At 43.4% G+C, this 15,482-nt stretch overlaps 1 protein-coding gene across 1 annotated transcript in view; it reads right to left on the minus strand.

Annotated features, from left to right (window-relative positions):
• PTPRT (protein tyrosine phosphatase, receptor type, T) overlaps positions 1-15,482 on the minus strand; it is a 975,109-nt gene that overhangs the window by 672,583 nt on the left and 287,044 nt on the right. The window lies entirely within an intron of this gene.

Below are 15,482 nucleotides of genomic sequence, written 5' to 3' on the forward strand. Positions count from 1 at the left end.
TGTTATGATCCACACAGTCGAACACCTTTGCATAATCAATGAAACACAGATAGACATTCTTCTGGTATTCCCTGCTTTCAGCTAAGATCCATCTACCATCAGCTACAATATCCCTAGTACCACGACCCCTTCTAAACCCAGCATGTACTCCCGGCAGTTCTCTGCTGATGTGCTGTTCCAGAAGTTTTTGGATAATCTTCAGTAGAATCTTGCTTGCATGTGAAATCAATGATATTTTTCTTTAGTTTCCACACTCTGTTGGGTCACTCTTCTTTGGAATGGGAACAAATATAGATCTCTTCCTCTCAGTTGGCCAAGTGGTTGTTCTCCAGATTTCTTGGCACAACTCGGTGAGCACTTCCAGGGCAGCATGTGTTACCTCAAATATGTCAATTGGTTTACCATCTATTCCTGGGGTCTTACTTTTTTGCTATTTCCTTCAAAGCAGCTTGAACTTCTTCCTTCATCACCATAGGCTCTTGCTCTAATGTTATTTCATTGAATTCTTCTGTATCTGCCAATTCCTTTTGATACAATGACTCAGTATATTCCTTCCATCTTCTTTTAATACCTCCTGGATCATTTAATATTCTGCCTAAAGCATCCAATGGTGTTATTCCCCCATAAAGGGTCACTACCCAACACATAACAAGCATCATCTTCTACTTTCCAAAATGACAAGAAAATCTAAAAATATGAGGCTAGAAACTTTAACTTTGCTGCCCCCCAAAAACTCTGAAGTCTCCCTTTAATGAAGCCAATGGAACAGAGAAGTTGTCTAAGTGCATCCTTTCCGTTCCCTTTCGTCTGAATCATCAGTGTCTGTCACACCGTTCCACTGTACTCAATCTCACCAAGTCTCGCGGGTTCTAAACCAAACAAATACATTGCATTTGTGCTACCTGACCTTTTGTTTCTTTTGAATGCTAACCCATAGTGGAAGAGAAATGACTGGGAGTTGTCGTGAAGTGTGGAAAATGATTTGGTTCAATACAGGTTTTCAAATATTGTAAGAATTGCCAAAACAAGGGAGGACACACTGTTGGGAAAATGGTACCAACAGGTTTGCTGGACGTAGGAAAGCCGCAAACTTCCATCACCCTCCTCATGTCACTCCTTCTAAGTTGGAAGAGACTTGCAATAGACCCACAAGTAGGATTCTGAGCCTGTAAATCACACGGAGGAAGACTTTCCTTCTTTCTTCCTAGGAGCATCTGGTGGAATTGAACCACAAAAGAGGTAGATCCATGGATTAGCAGAACTCCTCCCTACAGACTATGCCACCAGCTCTCCCTGTGACCAGTGTTAAAAGCAGCTTCTTGCCACTAGGCCATAGATCTCCATAGTATGAAAAAAAAAAGTAATGTCTGTGAAATGCAATAATGGAAATTGCAGTAAAACAAGCTGTGCTTGTACATGCCAGGGAAAGTTTGTCAGAGAGGCTTAGAAACAGGAGACGTGAACCAACATGATGCCACCCACGTGCCACCTTCTCTTTTCCTGCCTTGCTTTCTAACACAGAATTGCTTTTTTTTTTTCAGTTGGGAAGTAGAGACATGGATCGTTGCCGGGGACATGCCATTTATGACCACACTGACATACATTTGAACGTGGCTTTCATCATGTAAAGTGGTGCTCAGTGGCAAGTGTTCAGGGGTGTCTCTTGGCTTGTTTATTTAATGTTATATCCTAAGCATTCTCCATGTTGTCCAATAACATCTATAATGACTGTGTTAATGGCTGCATAATATTCCACTAAGTGGAAACGCCATGATTTACACTGAAACATGATCACACGGCCAGGCATTTAGCTTACTTCCAATTTGTGTTCGGCGTAAATTGCTCTGCATATAGCTTTTGCCTAGGTTTGGATTAATTCCTTATGATAATTTCTCCCACATTAGATTGCTGGGTTAAAAAGTATGAATCATACTTAAGGCCTTTGATACACATATCTAATTACATCCGAAAGGGCTGAACCAATCTGTACCCCACTGTTAATGAGCAAGAGGCCTTCGTAAAGGACCTGTGAGGGCTGACAAATGGTGCATTCAGAGCAATGTGGAATCCTAGATGAATAAGCAGTAGCGAGAGCTGAGAATATGGGATGTTATGTGTCTATAAAGGGCATCCTTTCTTTTATGCATGCTTTCTGCATCTGCATTTAGCCTCCTCTTTTTCCCTCAGGAGAACCGGCCTGGAATTATCCAGAGCACCACCAAGGTCTCTGCTGCAGATGACACAGTAGCTATCCTGCAAAAATCCTATCTGCAGCTGAGACCCACAATGGCATCACTCTGGAGACCTTGGGGAATAGCTGCACCATTATACACTCAGCACATACAATAGGAGCCTGCTGTGTCCCTCTGTAGAAGCCAGAGAAAGGTAGAGGCAATTGTTCCCAGTGGCCACAAGCAACTAGCAAATTGCTTGGATTAGTCATTATTGAGAGATGGCTCCCAGAAGGTTACAAAGGGATGGGGAGAAGCATCCCCAGGGACCCAGTTTGGTGAGGGAAGCACAAGAAAAGGATGCATAAGTAGGACAGAACAGTCCTCTGTGTCCAGATAAGACTGGGCGGCCCGACGCACAAAGGGAGAAGAACCCAGAATCTAGGTAGAATCTTAGCTCTACCTTCTGCCAGTGGGTGGTCCACAGTCAGTCAATGACAGTCCAGCACAGGAGAGGTGAGGCTAGCCCCTTGCTGGGTGTGTCCAGAGGGGGCAATTCTGAAGATGGATTTACGCTTTAGAACAAGCAATGGTCAACTATGGCCCAGGGGCCAAACTTGCTCACTGCCTACTTTTATCAATAAAGTATTATTGGAACACGGGCACACACATTCATTCATGAGTTGTCCCAGTTGCTTTCATGCTATAGCAGTTGAGCGGTTACAACCAAGAATGCATAAAACGTCAAATTCTTACTCTCCAGTCCACCACAGAAGCCGTTTGCCAAGCCCTGATAATGAAATTGTGCACATAGTAGCCACTAATGAAATTAAGATTTCAGCTCTTCAATCACATTAGTCACCTTTTAAGAGCCTGTGATTATACTGAGCAGGGCATCTAGAGATGATTTCCATCATCACAGTAAGATCTGCTGGACAGTACTGGTCAATAGTCTATAGCTTGCAGTTCAGGTGAACACTAGACTTTACCTGGCAGTGCATTCTTCCTCTAGTCCTCCTCCACTCCAGGACTCTCCCTTTATAAATTGTACGTGTCCAAATCCCTACTCATTGCCTTAGGAAATATAACCTTACATCGTTATCTCTATGCCTTTAATAAATCATATTTAGAGGTGACACATAAATTCACCTCTTCATGCTGGAGAGAGTTAAAACAAGTCTGCTTCTTGGAGGCAAAGATTTTGAAGCTCTGACATACTTTGGGCATGTTACAGGAGGCACCAGTCCTTGGAGAGGGACATCATGGTTGGAAGAGTGGAGGGACAGCACAAAAAAGAGAAAGACCTGGAGAAGATGGATTGACTCAATGCTTGGGGTAATGGGGATAGGTGTGTCAGAGAATGAAATTGGCTCAAGATACAGCAAGGTCCAGAGCTGTTGTATATAGTCTCAATGAGTTACAAGCGACTCAATGGCACATAACAACATCTAAAATACAGGGTGATGCCATCAAGAGGCGGTCACGTGTCATTTTTGGTTTGGGTCCTCTCCTTCTTCAAAGTAATTTTGCTCTCGTCGAAATCTCACTGGCTCTATTTATTCTGCTCCCAGAGGGGTGCATGTAAGTGTGATTCTTTCCTTGATAGAGAGGCCATCTCTCCTTGTCTGATTCTGAGTTCTCCTAAAAGCAATTCCTGAGTCAAAGTTGTTTCTTTGGGAGATGTTCCAAAAAGCAAGATGAAGAATTAGGGCGGGGAGACAAGTTGACACCTTGGCATCTCTTATGAACAGGCTGTAAGCCTCTAAGTCACAGAGGTAAAGGAGTGGCAAGTTCACCTTTCAGTCTCTAGTCCCTAGCACTGAGCCTGTCACAAAGCAGTCAGTCACTAGATACCCAGTGAATGAATGAATGGGCAGATGAACGAACTAATAAATGGCCCCCCTCACAGGCTGCACCCCCTGCTGCCCAGTCAACAGCCCAGAGCTCCTCTTGACCCACTCTGACAGAAGAATTCTGCTACAATTTTGCAGCCATTCAGCCTTGCCCAGACGTCCAGCTGGGACAGTTAATAGATGAAACCATTCAATTTGCAAGTTTCCCTGGGTCTCAGCCAGGATATAAACCCCATCGTCAGGATGTCCCGTGTCCACATTTCAGTCCTCAGCCCCCATTTGTCCTCGCCCTCGCAGACCCCTCTGTTCCACCGCTGCATCCCCCCTGACCTCTTCAAGGGAGAGAAGGAGTGTGCGTCTTCCCAAATCCACTAACAAGGGCACCATCCGCAATGTCAGGTGATGCTCATTAAACCCAAGTTCTTGTAACCGGTTCCTCTCAGACTTCAAGGTCGGGAGAGAAAGTCTAGCTATGCAGACTCGTGCTTTCATCTTAAGATGCTGCAAGTCACATCTGAAGTGGTCAGGGTGAAATGAAATCATTAAGTAATAACAAAGGCAGGAGCTTCTCTTCGGAAATAAATAAACAACACGAGAAACAACCGACCTCGCTCAACCGGCACCACACAATGCTTGGAGGTCGCAGCGAAGACGGGACCTTTCAGTGGTTCTTTCCTCAGATCCTAGCTGGGAATGAAGATATTTAAATTTCAATTAATTAAAATCAATAATCCAGTGCCTCTGCTGCTCAGCAGTCACATATGCGCCCTCACATCGGAGGTCCAGATACAGAACACTGGTCTCTCCCAGAATGCTCTGTGTGAGTAAAAAAGTTAACACACTCTGCAACTCACTGAAAGATTAGAGGTTCGAGGCTACCCAGAAGTATTTTTGTAAAAAGGGCTGGCAATCGACTTCCAAAAACTAAGTCATTAAGAACTTTATGGAGCACAGTTCTACACTGGCACACACAGTCACGAACTGAGGCAGAGAATGAACAGGTTCACCCTAGAGAGGGTGAAACCTGGCTGCTCCTTTGAGGCAAGGATTCTGAAACTTCGTCTGACATAGCAAGGAGGGACCAGTCCTTGGAGAGGGATGTCACATGCTTGGAAGGATGGAGGGACAGCACAGGAGAGGAAGACCCTCGATGAGATGGATTGATCCAGTGCCTGGGGTGATGGGGGTAGGTGTGTCAGAAACAATGAGACTGCACAGGACAGAGGAGGCTTTAGGGCTGTTGTACATAGGGTTATGAATCGCAGGCAATTGACGGCACATAACAACAACAATAATAACAAATGGCAATTACTTTGGCCGAGGTTGTTTGGGAAGCTTTTCAAGCCTCTTCTATAAACCCCTGTCCTGCTCCTTTAGCTCTGGGACAAGCTAGTTTAATCTGTTAAAAACAAATGCATTCAGGGACAAAATGGCGAGGAGGAAAGGTATCTCCATCACTTCAGTGAGGAAATCCTTCACAAAAGTACTTCACTGTGAGAGCTGAGGCAGAGCGGGAGATTAATCCGGGTCCTACAGGACCCTTCTCCATCTCTGAGACGCCATGTGTGCCTCGAGCCCAACCAGCCTGTCAGCGAGAAGTTCTCACAGGACTCGAGGCCCCTCAACACCCTGACATCTCTTGCACATTTGCTTAATCACAGCATCCCTGAGAGGGAAGCAGCAGCTGACAGGAAGTGCAGAAGCAACAGGTCCTGCCAAGGAGTGAGACCCAGTCACATAAAAGAGCTGCCCCAGGCCAAGGCAGGAAACTGAAAGTCAGCCCAAGCAGGTTCCCTGTGGCCACATTCAGGGGCCAGTGTGGGGGACTCCTGACACCCTGAGCCACTCGAGGCCACCTCGTTCACATTAAAGCCTGTGCCAGTGAGGAATCTTGAGTGTGTGTGGTGGGAACCAGAACACTCTGGTCTGAAGGACACTCTGCTTCTCTCTTCTTGTCCTTCCACAGCTGGGCTATCTAACACCAGAATCCCTCACGTGGTACACTTACCCTTTCCAACAAACCATGTTCACTGACCTACGTGTTTATGTGATTCAAGTCTACCTTCAGAGAGGCATCCAAAGACTCTTCTGGATCAAAAATGTATAATATGCACAATACAGAGGATGAACTTTAATGTAAACTATGGACTCTGCTGTTTTTATGTGTTTCTGAGTCACCTGTGATGCACAGCGACCCTCGGTACAACAGCTCTGAACCCTGCTCTATCCTGTGCCAATCTCACTGTCTCTGATACACCTACCCCCATTACCCCAGTCACTGAATCAATCCACGTCATAGAGGGTCTTCCTTCCTGCATGGTCCCTCCACCCTCCCAAGCATAATGTCCTCTCCAAGGACCAGTCCCGCCTTGCAACATGCCCAAAGTATGTCAGATGGAGCTTCAAAGTCCTTGCCTCCAAGGAGCTGTCCGGTTAATGCTAAAGTAGTGACTGATAATAATGTCTCCACGTCATTTCATCAGATGTGAGGTACACTTCATAGGTAAGAGTCCAAGATGCTGAAATAGGTGAAATCCAACTTGAGGGTCAGCTGAGTCAGTCCATTTGATGACAGTGAATTTTCTCAGCAAGGAAGAAAATGAGAATGGATTATTAACTAGGGAACTAGGAGCCACTCCCACCTAACTAACTTTCTCAAGAGATACAGACCGACCAAGGGTTATGCCTCTTTCCCAAGTAAACAGTAAATGCAAGAACTAGAATCCAAGTTTTTCTGCCCAATGTCCAACACTCTGCCATTGCTTCTTTAACAGTGTCTGAGCCACTGTCACTTTCATAGCAGTCACTGTCAAGGCCGTTAACAAGGTACTATCTTCTGTCCTTCAATCAATATCTATCTCTCCTCCTCTTCACACACACGGACATACACTCACCCCTCCAGACTCATCAGGGTCATGAAAATCAGCCTCAGTCTGGAAAATCATCTGTCACCTCCATCAGCCATGAAAAACAATTGGTCAATCTGCTGCAGAGGAGGGCATCCCATCAAATCAGGGCTTGGACTAAATTGAAATTGACCAGTGGTTTCACTGTACTTGTCACCTTGACAGTTCAGGGAAGACTTGGGCACAAAGGCTGGGGTTGTTGAAAGACTCAACACGTATACAAAAAAAAAAGTTGTTATTCTTTGCTGCCTGTGTTCTGGCTCAATTCTGCAGATAGACAGACAGACACACAAACACACACACACACAGTGGAGGTCATCCCCAAAGCTGCTCTGAAATCTTGGAGAATACTTATGCAAAGACAGGCAGAAGAGAGAAACCAATTTCCTTCAATATTTTTAGCATCTTAGGAAAACAACTACAGTTTGAAAATATTCATTTCTGTCACTGTGGCAGAGAAAGACAAGGATACAGAGAAAACCTGGAATTGGGGCTTGTGTGGCAGGCAGCACTAACACAATTTAGAAACCCCAGTGCCACAGGACATCTTGAGAAAGTGTTTTTCCCCATAGGAAAACTCCCCAAAGGGGGCCTCAAGCAAACCAAAGGCTGCCTGATTCACTGAATTTCCAGTAACTATGCAATCCTTTAACGATGCAATCAAATGGCTCTTCTATCTCAACAGAGTCTGACTAGAGAGACAGACAAGCAAGTATGTATTTTAATTTTTTTAAAAATTTTATTATTTTGTGTGTGTACCGTCAAATTAGCTCTGACTGGTACAGGAGGAGGTTGCCCCTCCTACTCCGGCACAGCATCTGGTAGATTCGAACCATGTACCTCTGGGATTGCGGTGCAGCTTCTTGCCACTAGGCTACCAGCAAGTATGTATTTTAATAAGAAAAGTGGATGCTGGATGTACTGTTGGAAGAGAACAAGGTCAACAGTTGTGCTGAAAGGAAATGTGAGAGAGGTGGTAGAGCGATGTGAAAAGAGAGATTTATCACTGCTGTTTTCAGATGACACTGAATCTGCCATGCACCATGGTGACCCCTACGTACACCAGAACAGAACCCTGCCCAGTCCTGAGTCATCCTCAACATTATTGCTATGCTGGAGTCCATTTCTTTAGCCACTGATCATTCTATCTCACTGACAGCTTTTCTCTTCTTTTCACTGACTCTCTATTTTCCCAAGCATGCTGTGCTTCCCCAGAGAATGGTCTGTCCCAATAACCAGTCCCCTCCTCACCCCCAAAATAAACTCCACAAGCCAATGAGTGCCAACATATAACCACCATATGAGTCCAAGAAAAACTTTTCCATGAGATTTCCAAGGCTGTACCTCTTTCCAGGAGCTTTACTGCCCCATTTTTCTCTCACATGCGTCCCAATTACTGTACTTTCACTTGAAGAGCAAAATGCCTTCTCCACTGCATCACCAGGGCTTCTCAGAAACTACTTCTAATTTCCATTAGCTTTCAATGAAAGACTGATGAAACTTTTCAGCTAGGAAGAGCAGGCTGCATTTCCAGGCCATCACTGGCCATCTTCAACAGAGCTAAGACTGCAGTGACATCACTGTGGACTCTGCCCACGTTCAGATCTCTGTTTTACCCACCATTAGCTCTCTGATCAAAGACAAGGGACTTCGCTTCTCTGATCTCCTTCATCGTCTTTAAAATTAAGGTGCTGATAACCTCTGCAACTGCTGTTATTCAGCACAGTTCAGTTGGCTCCGACTCATAGCAGCCCCGTGTACAACTGAAGAAACCCTTGGTTTCCTCTTGGACCATCAACCTCTCCCTCCACCCAGGGGTTTCAAGGAGCCCAGGAACCTGCATTTAGTTCTCCCTGCATCAACTCCAATAGGTCTGTCACAGAGCATGAAAACAAGTTTCTTCTTTGAGACTAGGATTTTGAAGCTCTATGCCTCATATTTTGGGCACATGGTCAGGAGAGATCGGTCCTGGGAAAGGAACATCATGCTCAAAAGAGGGGAAGGACAGCAGAGGATAGGAAGACCTCAGATGAGATGGAATGATACAGTATCTGAGGCAATGGGGGGAGGTGTGTGGGAATCAGTGAGACTGGCTCAGGACAGAGCTGTTGTACTTCAGGTTGCTATGGGTCACAGGTGACCCGACGGCACATAACAACAGCATCAACTCCACCTACTACATACATGCCTGCCTTCTCTGCTGAGGAAGGTGTAGGGATCTTTGACATCCTTGGATGGCAAGCAAAGCCAAAGGTCTGATCACTTGCTTAATGGTAGAGCCCTCTGTCTATCTTGATACCATGACTTGATGCTGAATTTCTGAGCAGTGCACCCTGCTTTTACCCAGGACACATGTGATACAACAAGCTGGGTCCTACAACCCTCTGGATCATCCCTCAGTACCTCATCAAAGGTAGAGCAACCTAAAAACTGTAATTAATTTTATAAAACAAAATGTCTATGAACGACTGAGCAAAAATCCAACATGATTTATAAACTTGCACTCATGTTAAAAGGAAAAAAGACAGGTTAACAGAGCACTGCCCCTCCTGACTTTAAAAGCATCTGTAGGCTACATAGAAGGTAAGGTCCCGTGCCAGACACTGGCAATCCAAGAGGTAAATATGGCAAACAGAGACTTGGTCCTGTGGGCCTATAGTCTAAAAGGGATGGCATTACACATCACAGGGCTTAATGACAGGGACAAAGCAAACAAAACAAAACAAACCAAAAGCTGGATGCTTCTATAAGCTGCAAGGCAGCTAAGGAGTGACTGACTGAAGGTCAAGGGGAAATCTAAGGTTGGCTATGACCCTCACAAGCCAGGAGCTTGGTTTGGGTTTGTTGTGTTTGGTTTTGATTTTTTTTTTAATTGAATACATTGTGTTTCACATTTTCCTTCATACACATTGTGTTTCATTCAATCATTCCGACACATTGTGTTTTATAAAATTAATCACCATAAATTATACCCACCATTACCCCGTCTTTGACGGTCCCTGCTTGATCCTTCCCATTTCCTTTACCCTCTCCCTCCACCCACTAAACTGTGCAGCCCTGTAATTATTCCCCTGACCACCATCACCCCTCTGCTCCCCCTCCTTCCCCCACTTCCACACCCCCACACACATTTTACTGGTTATCCTTCTATTTTTACAATAACAGTCTTATGCAGCCAGTCTAGTTTTTAAAATCTCCCTCCTATTTTACATTCACATGCACCTACATTCTGCCTCCAACATTCATTATCATTTTTTGCTATAAAATTATTTTGAAATATTTCAAAAGAAATAATTTTGCTTTCATTATTACTTAGCTTCCAGTAACACATTTAATTTATGATTGCCTAGGATTTTTCAGCAATAATTCCAGTTCCTTTGGGGATTCTTTTTCTGTGAAGAAGGCTAACCTATAGTTTACTTACAACTGTTATGAAATATATTTTAACAGTACATTTCACAATATATGGACTAGGCACACAAACATCTTTTCTAGATGCTTAATGAAATCCTTATTAACTTCAATTAATATAATTTTAAAAATAAATCTCTTTGAGTCAATAAGTTATTTTTATCAGGTTTTAATATTAATGTAAGCTGGAAAATATGGCCACAGCATGAGGTGACTTGGAAGGAACTTTACAGGGAGAAAAACAGGACAGACAAACCAGCCAAGTTCTAGAAGGGTTTTGAACGTCGGGGAAAGGGTGACCACGAATTCGAATTAGAAAGAAAGAGGTTGTGATCTGCACTGAGATGGCCATCCAGACTGCTGGATGGAGGATGGATGGAAGTAGGGACCTGGAGCACAGAGAGGTAAGAGGTCCACAGGAAAAAGGCAGGCAGAGAGCCAGCAGAGAGATGATCAGTGATAGTGAAAGAGAAGATGAATTGTTACCTGGCAAGCAAGAGAAAGGTATTTAACGAAACCCACCAGCTGCTCCACAGGAGAGAGCTGGGCAGTCTCCTCCTGTGTGATTAACAGCGTCTGAAAACCCGCCGGGGCGTCTGCTGTGGGTCAGCTCAGACTTGATGGTACACGTACGAGACCAGCAGCAGAACATCCCAGAGCGCTACAGTGGAACAAGGAAGTGGCACTGGCCACAAAGGAGAAGAGCTGGGATGTCCAGGGCTTTGCTCCCCTGGGAATATACGAATTAAGGATAAAGGTCATTCCTGACCACAGAGTTTCTATGGAGATGAAGATGAGCAAGCTCAAGTGTATGATTTATAGATACATGAAGCCCAATGTGCCCAAGCAGCATCAGCTTCCAGAATCACTTTCATTTGATGATGATGACGGTGGTGATGTTGTTAAGTTCTGTCGAGCTGTAGACGACTCGTAGCGACCCTATGAATGAAAGACCTGAACATTTGTATGACTTTCATCATTTCTCCAAATTCATAATGTTTCCAGAGGCAAGCTATTTTGGAAGGGGATGCCACTCCTGCTTCCAAGCTTGTTTTAAACATGGAGCTCCACCACACACTGTCCACCATGGGTGACCACTATCGCATCTGACACATCAGTGTCACAGTGCTCACCATCACAGCAGCCATGAGTTACCTCTGTACAGCAAATAAACAGACCAGTGCTACACTATTTAGAGATTGACCAAAAACAATCAAAACCAGTACCTCAAAGGTACTAGCAATTCCAAAATTCTTTTCCTTTTCTCGCTTAATCGTCTGATGCCAATAAAGGCTATGAGAGGGTGAATAATCCACTGTTTCCATTTTAATGTTTTTATGTGGTTGTTTCCCCTGAACTTTAAGATTTGTCAGCACAGGGCAAACTTCCCTGAAAGCCTGCTTCTAGGTGTATTAATGCCCTCACTGAATTGTTTCACTCCCTTCTCCTTTTAGTAAGTGACTGACACAGGTTCCCTTTCTATTATGGTCTATATCTGTCTCTCACTGAGCCTCTTTCTGAACAGGTTCAAGAGCCAAGCGCGAAAGTGATAAGCTCAAACCTTCCCTTTGTTCAGAAGTCATTAAAAAGACCCTGCTTTGTTTTCAGTAATAAGTTGATGGCAATCAGACCCAAGCATTCCAGTGATATCTCTCAACTCCAGAGTTCTAGCTTACTGTCTACTGCATACATGTTAGATAACAATTTAAATTACTTTGGGGGAAAAGACAATCCATGTCAGAGCTTTTCTGACACTATAGTCATTGCTAATTATTGACAGGCTTTATTATGAAGAGAAGGGTAGACCTCATTTGATAGATACCTCTTTTGTCCCTAGGGAGTCACACTTTTTACTCAAAGGCTGTGCTCTCTCTAGCAGTTCAATTCCAACAGCAAAACCATCTGACAAAGGCAATCTCCTTCAGTTCTATTTACAGCCTCAGAAACCTCATGGAGGGTCGGTTATGCGTTTGCTTTGACTTGATGGAATGTCTAAGGAAAAGAATTCTTGTTAGGTATCACTGAGTCGTCCTTGACTCATAGAAACATGAAGAACAACAGATCAGAATCTTGCACTACCCGATACTGTCTCAACATTCTCCACCATGTAAACAGAGGTCAGGAAGATTACCCTGTAATCACTTCCTTTTGCTTCTTTAGCAATCCAGAGCAAAGGGTTCCATGTTCCCCCATCACATGTCAAACTGCTCACGACAGATTAGGATGAAAGCCCAATGCTTAACCTTGTTTACTGAGTATTTCACCCCTGTCAGGGATCATAAATGTGAAAAAGAAACTTTGATTCTGCAAGAAGGCATTAAGGAGAGAGCTACAAGCCAGCCATATGTAGAAGTGAAATCTTTGATGGGGTAAAAACAACAACAACAAAGTGAAATTGTCGACTGCAGCCTAAGTAAGCACATGTAAGCAAGCTTAACTTACTTATTGTATAACCAGCCACTGAATAGAGGGATGAATGTGGGAGGATGTCAAGTACGAAGAATTCAGAGCCTGCCTAAGCCAAGCCTAAGGGAAAGATAAGAGGCTGCAAATATTTGACATGTGTTAATGCCAACAAGGGAGCGAATTGATTCTGCTCCAGACACAGGGCTGAGCCTTGTAAGTAATGATAAGAAATAAAAGCCATCAATTATCAGCCCCAAACACCAAACCATTTGTTTGCAGAGTTATTGTCTCAGGGTAATGGAGAAGAATAAAAGAGAATGTAGACTCTTAATAGCTAGGCATCGGCAAGTCCAAACACAAGAGGGCATCTACTGTTGAAATAAGGTCTAATCTAACCCAACTTTTCAGTTAAGACACTGCCCAAGTTTGACAATGCAAATGTAAACTGACCCAGCAATGCCACTTTTCGTCATTCAGGCCAGAGAAAATATTAGCTATATGAACTCTTATTTACCTACAAGGCTAGTAATTAGAACTTAAAATTTTAGAAAAGACAGAAATGTTTAAATAAAATGGTACCTCCTTTAAGAGTATATTAAACTGTAATAAGAATACAGCATTTCTTTCTCACCCTACTTTTATTTCTCCTATACCACTCTTGCTTTTGAATATTTGTTGCCATGTTGACAAATCCAATGGGACCAGTTTAGAGCCCATCTTAATTTATACCTGCAGGAGTTGACAACTTTCTTCACTGCAGGTTGAGGTAGGTTTGAAACCATCACCTTTCCCTACTGTCTCTCTCAAACTATGTTTTCATAATCTTGTTTGCTGGCTCTCCTTTTGCAATGATGATAGTGGTGGTGGTAATTATTCAAGCTTAGTTTTGGCTACTCTTGTCTGTTCTCATAGTGGACCTAAGTGATCACATCTATCACCATGACTTTGTAAGGAAGTAAGTGAATTCCAGTGGAAAATGATGCATTGTCCACAGCTCACCTTTTGCTTGCATACATCACAAGCTTAGAAGCAGGAGCAGCAAAATAACTTGTCTCCAGAAACTCTATGAACTTGGAGAAATGATGCAAGTTTTACAAGTGTTCAGGTCTTTCATTCATAGGGTCACTATGAGTCATCTATGACTCGACCGCACTTAATAACAACAACAACAACGAGACAGCTCTGTGGGCCTGGTGGATAGAAAGTTATGCTGCCAAGCCAAAGGTGCATGATTTTAATCTGTGGCCCTCAAGCCTGGTTTTAATTTTTTTTTTTTTTTTGGTCAAACATTCTTCTAAGATGTATAGCACTGGTTTGTCCAGTTGCTGTACAGAAGCAACTCGTGGCTACTGTGATGCTAAACACTGTGACACTGACGTGTCAAATGCGATAATGGTTACCCATGGTGGACAGTGCTTGGAGGAGCTCCCCAATTAAACAAGCTTGGAAGCAGGAGTGGCATCCACTTCTGAAATGGGTTTCCTCCGGAAACTCTATGAACTTGGAGAAATGATGAAAGTTATACTAGTGTTCAGGCCTTTGATTCATGGGGTCGCTATGAGTCGATGGCACTTAACAATCACCACCACCACCTCTCCAAGAGCTATTGTAGAACTCTGAAAGTTGTACGCAACAGACTGCAGTTTAGAAAACTTTTTGTCTATAGACATGCAAAGCATTCCTAGTGGGGATGGAAAACTACCTCCACCAAAAAATCATCTCATTCCCCTGCGTTGGCAGACTTACTTCGATATTCCTGAACTATAAACGGGCTCTCTTCTTTAGGTTGTCCTGTGCATATGCTCATTTTTATTTCTGTTGAAGGATCGTGACATTACTTGTTCTTGATAATTACCTTTGGATATTTTTCAGTGGCATCTAGAGCCAATCGTTTGCAGTCTGCCGATAATGTAAATATTGAAAACTTTAGTCCATCTGGGGCAACAGAGAAGAAAAGACCTCTTTCCAAAAAGATGACAGTCACTTCTAGGAGACCATTCTACTCTGTAATGCATGAGGCCATGATAAATTGGAATTGACTCGACAGCAATGGGAAAGATCAAATGTGTGCCTACTTCCAACACCCTTCACTTCACTGACAAGTATTTATTTCTGTATCTTCTTTAACTATCATCCTTAATAGTCACCTTAACTCAACACAATATCATGGAGCTGGAACCTACTTGAAGCTGAACCCCAACCCACTGGGTTTCTGAGGTAAATTATTCAGAAGGGATCGCTCACCTCTCCCTCTCAGAGACAATGGTCGACTAGAACTGGTCTTTGGATTAGCAGCACATGCCCTATGACAACGTCACCAGAGCTCTCGTATGACCAGAATCCATAAACACCCAAACCATGTCCGTTGAATTTGTCATGCTATGCATTCAGTGCAAAGTTTCAAACCTGGCACATATTCAATACTGTTTGCATTATTAAAGAGAAAATTTTCTTAAATTTCTTAAGAACTCGGAGAGGGGGAATATTTATTATGCTTAAAAAATAAGAAAAGTGGTTGCTTTTCCACATCATGTATAGGTTGGCTCGATTTTACGCCAAGGAGGTGTAGGTGTCTAGATTTAATAAATGAAGAGAGAGATGCCAACATTTAAAGTACAGGTACCTCTAGGTTTATTCCACTTCATGTTATTTCCATCACAAAGACTGTGTTTTATATAAAGGGAAAATGTGAGGCAACTTTGTGTGAAGCAAGTCTATTAGCACCATTTTTCCCC

Source organism: Elephantulus edwardii, unplaced genomic scaffold (assembly GCF_000299155.1).
Source record: "Elephantulus edwardii isolate Elephantulus edwardi_28Jun2011 unplaced genomic scaffold, EleEdw1.0 scaffold00015, whole genome shotgun sequence".
In the NCBI taxonomy this organism is placed as follows: domain Eukaryota; kingdom Metazoa; phylum Chordata; class Mammalia; order Macroscelidea; family Macroscelididae; genus Elephantulus; species Elephantulus edwardii.